The 13,598-nt window shown below is 51.0% G+C and overlaps 1 long non-coding RNA gene across 1 annotated transcript in view; it reads right to left on the bottom strand.

Moving 5' to 3' along the window:
- Nucleotides 1-12,871, bottom strand: part of LOC143267681 (uncharacterized) — a 29,243-nt gene extending 16,372 nt beyond the window's left edge. Inside the window, exon 1 of the long non-coding RNA XR_013043086.1 lies at nucleotides 12,552-12,871. This is a non-coding gene — a long non-coding RNA (uncharacterized LOC143267681). The remainder of the gene's footprint in view (nucleotides 1-12,551) is intronic.
- Nucleotides 12,872-13,598: the final 727 nt, after the last annotated feature.

The raw sequence follows: 13,598 nt of genomic DNA, 5'->3' as shown, positions 1-13,598 counted from the left end.
TCCAGTCACCCCCCCCATCCTGCCCAAGCAGAGTGGACCAGTCACCCCCCCCACCTCCTGCCCAAAGCAGAGTGGTCCAGTCACCCCCCCCCATCCTGCCCAAGCAGAGTGGACCAGTCACCCCCCCCCACCTCCTGCCCAAAGCAGAGTGGTCCAGTCACCCCCCCCCCATCCTGCCCAAAGCAGAGTGGACCAGTCACCCCCCCCACCTCCTGCCCAAAGCAGAGTGGTCCAGTCACCCCCCACCTCCTCCTGCCCAAAGCAGAGTGGTCCAGTCACCCCCCCCCCCACCTCCTGCCCAAAGCACAGTGGTCCAGTCACCCCCCACCTCCTCCTGCCCAAAGCAGAGTGGTCCAGTCACCCCCCCACCTCCTGCCCAAAGCAGAGTGGTCCAGTCACTCCCACCCCACCCCACCCCACCCCACTCAGATTCAATAAGGTGACATTCTGTTTACTTTTCATAGATTTCCCTAACAGAATGTGGTTCACTAGATGGTATTAATCAGGGCCACAGAAAAGAGATGAACTCACTTGCCCCCCTCCCTCCTCTATCCCTCTCCCTCCCCATCCATCTTTCCCCTCCCTTTCTCTCTTCTGCCCTTTCTTCCTTCATCCCTCCCTCCCCCTCCCTTCTTCTTGCTCTTTTCTCTTCCCCGTCCCCCTCCTCCCTGGTTTCTCTCCTTCTGCTGCAGATGTTCCTGTTGTCAATGTGCCCAGCACTCCGCAGGCACCATTGTTCAAATATAGAAGCTGGGGTCCCTACAGCTTTTAAGGGGTAGAAGGGTGGGGAGTCTGCCCTCGTGGAACTTAAGGTGTACCAGGAATTTAGGCATTAGCCCAGTGACTGTGTAGTTGACTAATCGCAACCACGGGAGAGAGTGACAGAGGACAGAGCACACTAATGCCTTAGACGGCTCCTCTTACCTCAATCATCAATGTTCAGACCTGCTTCTCTGTACTGAAACGTCCTCTCATTTCCGAAGTTCTCATCTAGTCAGGACCCCCCCCCCCTTATTCTCAGTTCTCATTGTAAACCCCTGGTCTAAACCACCGGTCCCTGGTTAGAGGGAGTTAACGTTTCTAGAACAGAGCTGACTGGGAGAAATCTGATGCAGACACAAGCACGTTCTTGCCCAAGGCTTCATTTCAAGCGTGTGCGCATGTGTGTAAGGGGGTAACCTGTCCTGACGGGCTCTGGAGAAGAGAGCTGCCGTTCTCAGCCTGTCTGCTCACGTTTGACCCCCAGTCCAGAGGGCACATCTTCAAAGGACTCTTCATGATGATTGCTTTGCATGGGAACTGCAAGTAAGAACTAATATGGTTCCTAATTTATCTAAAATTAATCTAAATTAATCAATCTAAAATTGCTGTGGGTGTCCATCACAAGAGTCATTCCTCGGTTATAAAAAGGAAAAAAAAAAAAACCTCTCCTTAGCCACCTAGCATGTCAAAGACATCCTTGGAGAATAAAGGCACCCATCTGACATATGGATTCATTGTCTTCACGGCCTGTCCATGGGCTAGCCTGGCCTAGCACAGGCTCAAGACCTGGACAGCCTGCTGGGAGCAGATTATTTATTTCTGAGTAGGGACTGTAATAGGAGCCTGAATGTTTAAAAGTTCCATGTCTCGCACATTCTACTCCCAAAGTAGGGTCCTGTGACCAGAAGCTTGCTGGATGGGGGGATGGCGTGTGGGGTGTAGAATGACAGGAATTGAAGATATCCAGAGCAGATGAGCTGCCCTTCAAATAGCCATATCCTAATTGTATAAACCGATAACATGACTGCTCCATGGTTAAGGGGAAGGTTTTTATTGGAGATGTAAGAGAACAGCCAGAGGCGCCTGGAAAAATCCAGAACAAAGTAGTAGATTGAACATGGCCAGCAGACTGGATCTGGCTATGAGAGAAGTGGGGAGTGGGGGGAGAGAGAGGGGGGGGGGGAGAGGGAGAGGGAGAGGGAGAGAGAGAGAGAGAGAGAGAGAGAGAGAGAGAGAGAGAGAGAGAGAGAGAGGCAGGAAGACAGTGTGAGCAGAAAGGGCCATAGCTGAAGTAGCAGGTTAGGAGGATGAGTGCTGCATGCAGAGAAGCTCATGAGTTGGAGGAGTTTAGGAGAGGAGAGGAGGTGAGAAGAGCTTGGGTGGATTCTGAAATCCAGGTGTACCGGGTACTTGTGATCCTGAGGGAGCCTGGAGGCCAGCATGTGCTTTGGTATCTAATAGACACCAAGGATTGCCATGTGTCCCTTTGCCAGTGACAAGGGAAACGGCTCCTTTGGTAGAGGGAACCGGCTTCCCACGTTTCTGAGGCAGGCTGGCTTTCCTCCAACCTCCAGAATGTGGGGGATGGAGATTCCTTTGGCCCTGACACTAACCTATTGCCAGTTCAGAGTCCCTGGAACCATTGTTTCCTTTAGGAGCTCAGCTCTTCTCTCATTTTATTTGCTTCCCAAAGGGTGATGTTATTTCCTCCTTCCCCACGTACACAAAATCATGGCTGGCACAGCACATTTGATACTAATAAGAACAGGGGTTGGAGGTCATCAACACCTCTCCTGAAGGACTCAGCAGAGGGGAAATCACATCCGGTACTGGAGACCTAGTAACCAGCTGGGCTAGTGAGGTCATGGGTATTAGAAGAGAGCCTACTACCATCACTTGAAGACAGCATAATTTCTAACTGCATCGTAAATATTTATCCTGATTGCCATGGGATGGTCTGTATGTCATATTACTCTGATTGGTCAATGAATAAAACACCGATTGGCCAGTGGCTAGGCAGGAAGTATAGGCGGGATTAACAGAGAGGAGAAAAGAAAGAACAGGAAGGCGGAAGGAGACACTGCCAGTCACTGCCATGACAAGCAGCATGTGAAGATGCCGGTAAGCCACGAGCCACGTGGCAAGGTATAGATTTATGGAAATGGATTAATTTAAGCTATAAGAACAGTTACCAAGAAGCCTGCCATGGCCATACAGTTTGTAAGCAATATAAGTCTCTGTGTTTACTTGGTTGGGTCTGAGCGGCTGTGGGACTGGCGGGTGACAAAGATTTGTCCTGACTGTGGGCAAGGCAGGAAAACTCTAGCTACACCTGATACCCACAGATAAATGTAGCTTTTATCCCTTATCAAAGAAACTCCTCTTTGCGACAGATGGAGACCATTCCAGGGACCCACAACTGATCAAAATGCAGAGAACAAGTGGTCATGGGTGCCTACAACACAATTCTTACACCCGAGGCTTGGGGAACATCTAGGAAGAGGAAAAGCAAAAAGACCCTAAGAGCCAAAGGACCAGGAAGTCTGCTGTGAGAATGTGTCTCCTAGAAATCACAGAGAAGCTTCACCCATGATACTGCCACAAAATGGCAGCCTAAACAAGACCTGAACAAGGACAATACCATAGACATGTGAACATGGAAATCTCATGAGGCCATCCCTAGACAAAGAACTACAGGCAAAGGATGCTGAGAATGGGAGAAATAGTCTCTTATGTCTGTGTTTCCTGGGGCTCCTTTTCTCTTCCAGCTGTACATTTTGTGTTGCTTTTTGTCCTACCTGCTCTTCTTCATCGTAGATCTGCATAAGAGTACTCCCGTGACACAGGCCATGTCAGGCTGTCTTCAAATGTCCTCCACCAAAGAGCTTCCGCCATTGCTTTTTAATTTAGCCTCAGGAAAAGTCTTAGGACAAGGATGGAAAGGTTCCACTTCTTTGCCGAAGTATCTCAAGAGTGTTTGGTCTTTAGCCCAGTTGCTAACATTGTTTCCCTCTGAAGCCTCTTGAGCTGGACCTCCACAGTTCACATGGCTCTCTACCCTTTGTTTACAGTGTTCAACTGATTTTCCAGTCCAAAGTCCCAGAGTCTTCCACATTCTCTAAAACCCACATGGGTAGGTCTGTCATAGCATAGCCTGGTGCTGCCATATGTGTCCCGGTACAGAGGACTCTGAGGTATCAGAGTCCTATGCATGGTGCCGGTAGCTGGATCCCTGAAGTCACAAGCAGCAACACCCGCAATGGACTTGGTGAGAACACAGTGGCTTTCACCGTGCTAAGTCATTGAGATGAGCAGTCACAGGTGCCCGATGAGTGAGCACTCGCCAGCACCGTGAGGACTGAGCCTCAGGTCCATCAGTTCCCTCTGTTCTAACGTACGGACAAGGTACGTCCATCATGTGTGACATTGTCACCCCGGGAATCCAGCCAGCTCCTTACCTTCTACCACAGTTAGTGCCTTTATTAAAGGAATGTTCCCAATGGAAAAGCCTGTCTGGCCTAATATTTTGTCTCCATGTAACTGAGGCCTGAGCAGAGTCTGCTTCAAGGCTGGGCCTAAGCCAAGAAGGGACGAGCTCAAAGCTGGAGCTGAATGTAACCCAGCTCCCTTGCAGAGGGGAATCTTCATAGACTCTGACGGAAGCACACACTATGTTGAGAGGCAAGAAGGAGACAAACTCAAGGGCTGTGAGAACAGAGCTGCTGCATGGTACAGAAGAGGTTCACGGTCACAGTGTGCCGGCTGTTCGGAGCATGCGCGTCACATCTGGGGAGGCTGCAGATCATGCTGGAGACTATGTGCCGGCTGTTAGGAGCATGCGCGTCACATCTGGGGAGGCTGCAGATCATACGGGAGACTGTGCAGTCTTGGGGTAATCTGTCTGCTGCTGAATTGCGCTGTCCCCCGGTATACAGAATCTTCCATCTGATTAGCATCCCTCACCAAGGTAGGGCCTCTGTTACAAGTGGTGAGCCTTTGTTGGCACATTCCTATCACCCAATTCCATGCTTTCCAGGATGATCCCTCTCGGTACTGTACAGTCCACAGGTTTGAGTGAATACGTAGTGAGATGTGCCCACCATTACAGAATTACACAGAAGAGTGTGACTGCCTTGAGTGTCAGAGGCGTGCTTTTCACAGTGGACGTGGAAGCCTTGTCCCAGCTTTCTCCTGAGACATCCTTTTCAGCACACAGCCAGGAATTCTTCGTTACCCATGCGGGAACGGAAAGCCCATCCGAGATCCTGCCAGACACCAGTGGAGCCTATGATTCCATCCCCAGCATATTCTCTGGAGTTTAACTTGAGAAAATAATAAGAACCCTATAGGATCAGTGATCTCACTCACTTGGACGACAGTAAATCTCTTCTATATTACTGCTCAGCCTCGGAGAATATTATATTGGGTCTCATTTTATTAAAGAAGGCCGTGCATACCCAGAAGTCACTACTTAATTTTTAGCTGCAAGATACAATTTCAAAAAACCATTATCTAGAAAGTGCAATAATCAAACAATGTAATCATGGATGTTAAACCTCTTTGAAATATTATTTTAAATGCTTGCCAGCCAGAAGGAAAGGTTGGGGAGGAAGGATCTGACTCGGCTGGCTTTCTAATTCGGCAGAGCTTCTCCCCTTTCTAATGAGACATATTTGTTAAAATGTGTTTTTCTCTCTGCTTGATTGTTTTTGAAACTACCAAAGAATGCAAAGCCCTTAAACTAGGAAGACAGATTTGCATTTTCTATTTGTTTCAGCCTAAGATTTAGGATTAAAGCCCTGTAAGAGGCACAATTGAATCCTTTCTCAGAGGAGCCAGGCCGTTCACATACATCACCAAGTGCCTCTGAGCTTTCTGGCTGTTCTGTGGGATCAGACTCATAAATTTCATGACATATGGAAAATATCAGAAAACCACAGCATGCATTTTAAGAAAGCCCGGAGCACCAGGCTGACAACGCCATGGCAGCCCCAGGTGACATCCACTCTCCCCACCGCCAACCCCTCAGCACCCCAGGAAGGGCCAGCTTGGCCAGTGGCTGAGGATCTTGGGCCTGATCCAGCTCTTGTGGTTTGCACAGCCTTCCCGCCCAGAAGGGGTGAAGCAAGGTCATGGACCGCAGTGACGACTTCCAGGAAAGACAGCCCCTGCCCCCTCCTCTCTCGGCTCCAGTTTTTGGCACAAACCATTCCCATCTGGAACGCCGTTCTTCTCCACCCACCCCGTTTCTTTTGCTGCTTTTCTGTTTCCGTGTGCGTGCGTGCGTGATGTGTGGTGCGTGCGTGCGTGCGTGCGTGCGTGCATGTGTGTGTGTGTGTGTGTGTGTGTGTGTATGTTATACTCATATATGTATGTATGGCTGCACATGTTATGTGTATGTGTATGTACATGGTGTACACCCATGTGGAGGTCCAAGTTAACAGTGGGTGTGTTTCTCAATGACTCCATTTTATTTTCTGAGGTGGGATCTCTTGTAGAACCCGGAGTTCACCAAGCCGGCCGAGTTAGCCCGCTTACCCTGGGAGCCCCTGGTTCTATTCCCCGAGTGCTGGAGTAAAGTGGCCGCCACAGCGGCTTTTCGTGGGTTCTGGGGATCAAAGCTGCAGTCCACACGCTTGATGGAAGTCCACACGCTTGTGTGGCAGTCCACACACTTGATGGCAGTCCACACGCTTGATGGCAGTCCACACACTTGATGACAATCCACACGCTTGTGTGGCAGTCCACACACTTGATGGCAGCCCACACGCTTGTGTGGCAGTCCACACACTTGTGTGGCAGTCCACACGCTTGATGGGAGTCCACACACTTGATGGCAGTCCACACACTTGATGGCAGTCCACACATTTGTGTGGCAGTCCACACGCTTGATGGCAGTCCACACGCTTGTGTGGCAGTCCATACGCTTGATGGCAGTCCACACGCTTGATGGCAGTCCACACGCTTGTGTGGCAGTCCACACACTTGATGGCAGTCCACACGCTTGTGTGGCAGTCCACACACTTGATGGCAGTCCACACGCTTGATGGCAGTCCACACGCTTGTGTGGCAGTCCACACGCTTGATGGCAGTCCACACACTTGTGTGGCAGTCCACATGCTTGTGTGGCAGTCCACACACTTGTGTGGCAGTCCACACACTTGATGGCAGTCCACACGCTTGTGTGGCAGTCCACACGCTTGATGGCAGTCCACACACTTGATGGCAGTCCACACACTTAATGGCAGTCCACACGCTTGATGGCAGTCCACACGCTTGATGGCAGTCCACACGCTTGATGGCAGTCCACATGCTTGTGTGGCAGTCCACACGCTTGATGGCAGTCCACACGCTTGTGTGCTCATTAAGCAATTTCTCCAGCCCTGGACTGTCCTTCTGCTCAGTGAATCAGCATTCTGGCCCCCACACTTCCCACCTCTCTTCTCCCCACTTGTCTTCCTGCTCTATGACGTACATTCCCACACACGGACGCTTATTCCCTTATATGATCTGGAGTCTACAATTGCATGCAGCTGGGTGGTCCATGGGTAGGGGCATGGTGCCCTTGCTTGGATGGGAGGCCTGAGGACAGAGCAGAAATCAGTCTTGGCTCCTGGCTTCTTTTGCTTACAGTTGTGTCTTGGCCTTGGGTGAGATGCCAGGCCTTATCTGTAAAGGTAGCTAATGATGATGCTTACTTACGGGATATTGTGAATCCTGAATAGCTTAAACATATATTAATATTATACTTAGAAAGATGTCGTGCACTACTCACAGGGTCACAAATCACAGTTAACTCTCGTGTGTCATGAGGATGTCATTTTAAATGCTCTGACTCCAGTGGGTCCCAGGTCATTATGTAAATAAGTCAGGGCTATTGAAATTGCTCAATGAAGTGGTTTTCTGGGGTCTTGTAAACTGTGGTAACAAGGGAAAGGTTTGTTTTGATTATGTCCCTCCCCCAGGGACCTTTCTTTTGGAGTTTGAGTGACAGAATAGCATCATTTAATCATTGCTCCCAGAACCTCTCTAATGACTGCTTCTGTGGGTCCTGGGGAACATGCCAAAGTCTGGGCCCTAAGATCAACAGAAGTCCATAGGCCCAAGAAGGAAGAGGGGAACACACGTCAGTCCCTCACCACCGGGTGCAGGCAGAGCAGTTCCCTGCATGGTTCCAAGTTGGCTCCAGCACTGTGGTAAGTCCTCAGGACCTCTGGCCTGGGCCCCAGGCCGTCAAGGCTGCATGCTGAATATGTCTTCTCCGCATACTGTGCAGAGCCATGTGTGGGCATCTGTGTGAGAACCCAGGGCAAGGGCATCAAGCTAGCCTGGAAGCTTGAGAGGAATGTGCTTCTGTGATGCTGGTGATCCTTGAGTTATACTTGAAGGGAGAAAGAGAGGAGACATGGAGGAGGGGAGGGGAGGGCAAGGTACTCCTGGTGAGAAGGAAGAAAATGAACCAGCCTACCAGTGTGGCAGAGGTTAGTGTGCCGGGAGTGCTCCAGGCTGGAGACTCCAGGGGCAGAAGGGGTAGTCCCTAGTGCACCAACAGAACTTGCGCTTGGAGAATGGGAGCCATCGCTGATGTTTTCAGCTGAAGAACTGTGCGAGAATTTGGAGAAGGGATTCAGGGGCTCACTGGGTGGAGGAAGGGCTGGGGTGAGCAGGTCTGGAGGAGCTTTTCTAGTGAGCCACTTCAAGCTCGATTTCACTGGTTCCTTGCCAAACAGTAGGACTTCACAGAGACCCTTGTACCTGAGTCAAAATGACAGCCCACAAGGGCTACCAAATATCCACATACCAGCACTCCAATGCTCAAGTTAGATACTTTTACCCATCAACCTCAACAACCTCAACACAGCCATGCACTTCAGGGCAACACTGAACTGCACACCCCTGCAAGATACTTTTATGTAGATGTAACCAACCATCTTATTAAATAAGAAACACAGAACCAATGCAAAGAAGAAAGCCAAGAGATCAGAGCTAAGAGCCTTACCCACCTGCTGCAGCTAGCCTCTTCAGCCAAGAGACCTCTCTGAAAAGGGGCCTGCTTCCTGTGTGGTTGTCTTTATATAGTCTTTCTGTTCTGCCTTCTCATTGGCTGTAAACCCAAACACATGACTGCCTCGTCACTGCCTGTATGTACAGCCCTCCAGGTCTTCTATAGTGTTAAGATTAAAGACGTGTCTCCAATGCTGGCTGTATCCTTGAATACACAGAGATCTACCTAGCTCTATCTACCAAGTGCTGGGATTAAAGGTGTGCGCCACCACCGCCACACTCTTGCTATGGCTCTAATAGCTCTGACCTTCAGGCAACTTTATTTATTAACATACAATGAAAATCACATTTCAGTACAAATAAAATACCACCATACTTTTACTCATGTATGAGACAACTGAGTGTGCCTGGTCCTAGCATTTGCTTTGAGAAAGGGCTAAGGAGGAAGAGAGATAAATTCAGGAGGGTAAAGTAACAGCAAGGATGTCTGGAAAGTCATAGGCAATCGTACTATTAATTTTCTACCTGGAAACCCTCATAATACACATCATTCTGCACAGAAATATACATTTTTAGCTTAAATGAAATTTCTCCATCTGGTTGATGGTGCTCCTTTCAAGAGCCAAAGACATCTAACAAAAACTCCAACACCACACATGAGAAGCCCAGTGGGGTTGTTGGCCGGGGATGCCCATGAGACTCCCCAAACATTACAGGCTACTGCTGTTGCCCTTGGTTCCCCCACAAGTAGAAGGTACGTCCCCATTGCTGAAGACACCATGAACTTTAGACACAAAGCCCAGAGACCCCCGAGCTGGAACTGCCCTGAATGCCCCCTCCCTGAGGACTAGCTTTCATGGTACCAGCAGGCACCACGCAAGCTTCCGAAGGAGGGAAGCCACCAACAGTCCTACCCAGCTGTGACACCTGCGAACCACATCAACGACAGCATGACCTGGCGACGCGAAGGGTGCAGTAGGGGCACACACGGCTCGGCAGGACCAACCGCTCTTTAATTCGACTTCAGACCTGTTCAACACGATGGATGCCACGCCCGATACTGGAAACCCAGCCAACTACCCAGGGCCGGTGAAGTCATGGACCTTGGAGGAGAACCTACCACTGCCTCTTAACCAAACCATACCCACAGGTAAACGTCGTCTGTGGTATTGTGTTCCCCCAAATATTGTGCATGCTAATAAGCTTATCTGGGGTCAGAGACAGAGCAGCCACAATATTAAACATAAAGGATAGGCAGTGGTAGCACACGCCTTTAATCCTAGCATTCCAGGGGCAGAAATCCATGTGTTCAAGGATACAGACAGGCATGGTGACTCACGCCCTTAATCCCAGAAAGCAAGCCTTTAATCCCAGGGAGTGGTGGTAGAAAGCAGAAAGGTATATAAGGCATGAGGACCAGAAACTAGAAGCATTTGGCTGGTTAAGCATTCAGGCTTTTGAGCAGTAATTCAGCTGAGACCCATTCTGGATGAGGACTCAGAGGCCTCCAGTCTGAGGAGACAGGACCAGCTGAGGATCCGGCGAGGTGACGTAGCTATGTCTTGTTCTGTCTCTCTGATCTACCAGCATTGACCCCAATAACTGGCCTCGGGTTTGATTTTATTAATAAGAACTTTTAAGATTCATGCTACAGTCGTCCTCACTCCTCCTCAAGGAAACTTCTCTTTGTAACGAGTAGAGACTGTTCCAGAAAGCTACAACCAGTCAAAATGCAGAACTGTGGTGTGCAGCCCCAAATGGACACACCGACAAAACACTCCCACGCCCAGGGCTCAGGGAACATTGCCGAAGAAGAGCAGGGAGATGGTAGGAGCCTCAGGAGCGGGGGTTGCTGTGACATGGTGTCTCCTAGTAATGTCAGAAGCGTCACCCATGGAGTCTCACTGGTAAGACCGTTCAAATGTGAGGTGAGCAGGGATACCAACAGACATGCCAGAGTAGGTGGGAAGGCCTTGTTCGTACACAAAGAACTACAGGCAACTGAAGGACACTGAGAGTGGGTGAGAGGAATAATTCTCCCCAGGGAAGGACACACCAATTGGTTATCCAGTACCAAATGGTCAGCCCTGAACATACACCAACAAGTGACAGAGAGCTGAGCAGGTTATAGTTAAGAATCCGTATGTATACACATAGATGCATCTAACAACAATTAGTGAAAGAAGAGGCAGAGAATTTGAAAGCAGAACAAGAAGAGTGTGAGAGAGCAGGACAGTGCGGAGACTCCTCCATCTTCTATTCTTGCTGAGGCCGTTTCAGGTTCCACTAGAATTTGATCTCCTTGATGGAGAATCCCACGGAAAATTGCCCAACTCGTCTAGGAACCCGAAGCCAAGATGCCCCAGCTAACTCAGCTTCTGTTAAAGCGTTTGCTTGTGCAAATCTCTCCCTGCAGCCGCTGAGCAAGAGAACTGGGTGTCGTTCTGCTTTTGAAAGCCGCTTGCTCTAAATGCTCATGGCTACCCTGAGGTCCCAAATATCTGAGTGCAGTCCCAGCCGACTGGAATAAAGAATTTCAATCGGTTGCGGACTGTGTCTGAATGGTCATCTTGGTGGACTCTCCATATAACAAATGTGGGAGGGTTTGGGGGGATGAAAGAGAAGGGGGCGAGTGATGTAATTACATCACAAATCTCAAAAAAAAAAAAAAAGAGCTGGGAAATGGTGGCGCACGCCTTTAATCCCAGCCACTGGGGAGGCAGAGGCAGGTGGATCTCTGAGTTTGAGGCCAGCCTGGTCTACAGAATGAGTTCCAGGACAGCCAGAGCTACACAGAGAAACCCTGTCTTGAAAAAAAAAAAATGGGAGGGGGGGGTGGAGGGAAGAGGGCAAAGAGTCAATCCAGGCCACTGAAACCAAAGGAACTGTGTTACTGGTGAACACACGTGAGGTGAACGAACGTGAGGCTGGCATTGGTGCAGCCGCTTTGTAGGGCGAGGAAAGGCTGCCCCAGGAGGAAGCTGGCCTTAGACAGGAAGGAGAAGTGGGAAAACAGGACTCAGAAACCAGGCCGGCTTCACTCAAGTCCTCCGACTGTCCAGTTACAGGAGCAGACACACGTTTTCTGGCTCAGACTCACAGGGAATAACATCTCATCTGCCGCTTTTGGAGGTGGGAGGTGGTTTTAAAAACCACCGAGACTGGCTGACATCGTTGTTAATATAAAAACTGTTGGAGCTCTGGGTGGGACCGCCACGTCCTCCCTGGGTCCCCCTAAGGCGGCGGCGCGCTGCCACCTGCTGGCCGCGGAGCAGAACGGCCCGAAAGTGGCTTTTGTGGGTGCTGGGTCCCCAGGACCAGAGTCAGCTTCGGGGAGGGTCGTCCTCTGCCAGCGCGTGTCTGGGCGTTCATCCTGTGGTCTCCTGTGGCCCAATCCAGACCAGCGTCCAAATGCCGCACAGCTGAGGCTGACCTTGAACGTCTGCGCCTCCTACCTCCTAATCAGAAGAAGTGGACATCTCACTTGAGGGAACACAGTATTGCGTATCTTATGACACTGGCTCTTGGGTATATTATATATATAAATTTTATTATATATATACTTTATATAATATATATAAACTGTTCTTGGGTGTATCAATAACCGTCTGGCATTTCCTTGAACAGGAACCCCCGCGACCACGGAGGTCGGGTCCTGCGGTCCCTCACTGATAGGCTCGCCCTGAGTCCCTCCGGTCTCCGGCCCGGCTCCGGCTCCACCCACCAACCTCGCACGGGTAGGACTGAACGAACCTCTTCCCTTTGGAAATCCTCTTTGGCTTTACCTAGCCTTGAAGGACCTCCGGAATGTCCGTCCTCATCCAGACCACGCTTGGAGAGCTCGGCCGCTTTGGAGTCTGGTGTCGGGACTTCCAGGAGCGCAAACGGCGCCCCGTTCTCGGGGGTCGCGGGCGTGCCAGGACGGCGGCCGTGGCCGGGTCCCCCCGGCAGGGGGCGCCTCGCCGCCGGCTCCACCCGGACCGCGCCAGATGCCCACGCGGGACCCGCGTCTTGCTCAAGCCCACGCTCGGCCTTCCACCCGCCAGAGTTAAGTCCATGGGCGTTGGCTGCTGTCCCGGTGAGGTCTGAAACCCACCGAGGCCTGACCCCCATCCTCTGCCGTCGGCCCCTCCTCCAGGGACCGGCGGGCACCTGCCTAGCTGGCCGCAGAGCACATCGGGTCTCGGGTCTCATGCTCCATCTACTGGACGGACAGACGACAGCACGAACGGACGCTGGGCTGTAAAAACACACAGCGCATGAAATCGGGAGGGGCATGGGGCGAGGAAACAGGAGAGGAATTGGAGGCTGGGGGATGAAGGGTGGATTTGATCAAAAGCACATTACGTACACGTATGAAATCCTCAAACCAAAAACTCTCAACGAATCGACAAGGCGCACACCCTGTTGGGGATTTCACCCCCAGGGAATATCCGAGCCCCCGCTGTGTCTCGGGCACCATCCTAGGTGGGTACACAAAGTTAAAGGAAACGGACTCCTGTTTTAAAACGCAGCTTCTGTTCAGAAGCGAGTTAATGCGAGCCACATCTTTGGGTTTGCCGTGAGGACCTGGAGGGATGGCTCCCGAGGAACTGTTTTCTGTGCTGTCTGTGGCTCCCGGGCTCCCCAGCAGTCCTGGGGTGCAGACACCCCATCAAGACCACTCCACAGAACGGCGCCGAAGCGTTCGGTATCTTACCCGACGTCGTGGAGGGCCGAGTGGACGAGCTGCCAGCCTCCCGCTATTCCGGGGCTCAGCCGCCGTGTAGAGCCTGGTGCTGTCCACCTGCTTCCGCGGTGTTTGAGGGCCACCAAGACCCTTGAAGATGCCC

Source organism: Peromyscus maniculatus, chromosome 10, assembly GCF_049852395.1.
Source record: "Peromyscus maniculatus bairdii isolate BWxNUB_F1_BW_parent chromosome 10, HU_Pman_BW_mat_3.1, whole genome shotgun sequence".
In the NCBI taxonomy this organism is placed as follows: domain Eukaryota; kingdom Metazoa; phylum Chordata; class Mammalia; order Rodentia; family Cricetidae; genus Peromyscus; species Peromyscus maniculatus.
Note: the sequence above shows the minus strand (reverse complement) of the source record. Positions and strands in the feature narration are given on the sequence as shown.